This window comes from Acanthisitta chloris, unplaced genomic scaffold, assembly GCF_000695815.1.
Source record: "Acanthisitta chloris isolate BGI_N310 unplaced genomic scaffold, ASM69581v1 scaffold24063, whole genome shotgun sequence".
Classification (NCBI taxonomy): domain Eukaryota; kingdom Metazoa; phylum Chordata; class Aves; order Passeriformes; family Acanthisittidae; genus Acanthisitta; species Acanthisitta chloris.
The window spans coordinates 33,575-36,348 of NW_008666938.1; positions in this window are offsets into that span (position 1 = coordinate 33,575).

Below are 2,774 nucleotides of genomic sequence, written 5' to 3' on the forward strand. Positions count from 1 at the left end.
TGGGCTTCAGCCCTGCTCAGACCCCTCCCAGCATTCCTGGGCCCTCTGTCAGGAAGGTCAGCCAGTTTCTGTGGGGATGAGCTGTCTGGTTTCAGCTTGGGGCCAGTGAAGCCTGGTCTGTGTACGTAAGCGCCTGCTCTGAGGCTGTTTGGGTGGTTTAGGAGCCCTCAAGACTGGAAGGTGATTCCTGCCCCATTGCCACTTCACAGGGAAGGATTCCCTGTTTGAGCCCCAGGAGCTTTTGAATCCTTTCCCTGCTAAGTTGGCAGGAGGTTGTGCTGCTGGGCACGGGGCAGGAATGAAAGGATTAGCAAAACGATCCCCTGCAGTGGGACCACAAAGGGCTGGCATGGAGTGTGGAGCTCAGGGCACGGAGCTGGACTCAGGCATTGCCCAGGCAGGCTGCTGGCTGCTGCCACCAGCTCCCACCCTGCCTGGCCCTCGTGCTGGGACCCTGCACTGGGGCCTGCCAGCAGGTACTGCCCCTGCCTGACCTGCCAGCACGAGCAGACAAGGCACGGGGAGACTCTGCAAGGACTGACTGAGGTTGCAGAGGGACCATGATGCTGAGCTGCTCCCAGCACGAGATGAGGAGCTGGGAACTAGTGTGGATGCACAGCATCAGCAATGTGACATTCCTCTGTGCCAAACTGCTGTGACCTCCATCCCATGTCCCACTGCAGGTAACTGTGTCACAACAGGGGCTGTGTCTGTGGGATGCTGATCCCTGATTGCAATGGTGCTGCAGCTGCACATCACGTGGGATGGGGTTAAAGAATCAGAAGATCTTTCTGCCCTGACCCACACTGTGAATGTTGTCTGCTGCAGGTAGGACTTCTCACAATCCCAGGCTTAATCCTAGCCAGTACCAGTCTCCCCCTTGTCTCCTGTGTGTAGAAGGGGCTGGAACATCTACCAAGGTGAGCAAAGCCAATTATGACCTTCCCCTTCATGGAAGCTCTCCTGTCTGAGAAGTTCCAAGGGTGAGGAATGTGTATGGTAAAGGCCTGGAGAACATGTCCTCTGAGAAAAGGCTGATGTGATTTTGATGGAGCAGACGTCATAACCTGCTTGTATTTCCAGTTTCACCACAGGGAAGGAGAGTAAGAACTTCCTATTCCTTAGAGAAGTAGCAGCCAAGGGCTTAGAGTGTAAAAACTAAGATTAATTTAGACTTACTCATCATAAGGACAGTAATGAATTGAAGGAATTTCCTAAGGAAGTGTAGGTTGGACAAAGTCCTGAAGTCATCAGGAAGTTGGAGTACCTGGCAAGAGGCATCACCAGCAGCAGCCACATTGCTTTCACATCTTCCATTTCCACAACCCCACACACCACGAGCATCTGGGAACCATCAATGTGAGAATGGCCATAGTGGCCCAGAGCAACAGACCTGATATCTAATGATAAACATCACCTATCAAAAAAAAATTAAAGCAGGCAGTGAAATGTGCCTGAGGACTTCCCCCTGCAAACCACAAGCTGAGACTAGTGGCAAGAACTCAGTGACAGCTGACAGACACCACTGCACCCTCATCTACCTCTGGACTGGTCAGAGCTATCCTGCCTTGCATGGGAAGTGTCAGAGTTGGTGTGGTAAGGCAACAAATTCCCAAATATACTTTTTCTTTTTTTTTGTTCTTCACCCCTTACACAGCCTGGAATGAGGCCAAACACGTAGGGCTGGAATCTCTCTCCAGACAATTAATTATTGCAAAGAGACAATTTGTTAAGCAAGAGAGGCTTTTAATTTGTAAGAGCTCATCTATTCTTATTGTATCTTTTAAACTGAAGGAAGCAGAGTTGATCAAAATAGTCTCGAAATAGAAGATTTTAATTTAGAGGCTGTGTTCAATGTGCTGACAAAAATAGGAAACAGCTCTCTCAGAAGAGCATGCTCCCCCCAAACCCGGCTGGAGTGTGCAAGGCGTGCTCCAGAACTGCTCAAATCATTACGAAGATGCTCAGAAATGTTGTAGTGGGATTAAGATGGACTTGCTGAGAAAAGGCAGGACTGTCTCCACTGCTGATTTCTGCCCAGGGACTCATTCCCAGTCTGCATCCCTGGCTCAGCGTGGGATGGGCGAGGGGAGGCAAGAAATGGGGTTTGGCAGAACCCAAAGTGACCTTTGCAGCCTTGCAGGAGATGAGAAGACCCATTGAGTTTAGGCTATACAAGGGATGGGACAATAGATGGGATAATTTCAATGGGTCATGGCCAGCCAGTTAAGCCAAGTCCTACATCCTAGTGAAGCATTTGCACTCCCCTTGTCCCAAACTATGTGTAGCCCACAGCAGGACCCCAGATGACAAGGCAGGTAGTGAAGAAAGTGAAAGAGAGACATGATGGTGCTGGGAAAGGCTGTCAGGCTGTCATCCCACACCTAGAAGATTCCTAGCTCTGTGCTGGGACAGGATCAGCACAGCTCCGTGCACCAGGACAAGCAGCTGTGTGGGTGAGCTGAGGCTGCCGCAGTGCAGGGACCCACCCAGGGAACATTCTCCATTTAGCATCTTTCCATCAGAAAACAGGAATTCTTCAAAGCTGCCAGTCTGTGCTGAGTAGGATACGTTTTGACCAGTCTCCTTATTGCACTTGTTCTTTTGAAGTATCTATATTTAGAAATCTTTGTGAAGTCTCACATTGACACTTTTGAAAGGAGAATGGTTCGTTTTTTGCTTTGAAACAACTTATTTAGGAATAAGTGCTCATCTGCAGCATAACAAGTAGGTAGGGCTGTAGAAAAGGCTGGAAATATGAAATAACCTTTTCT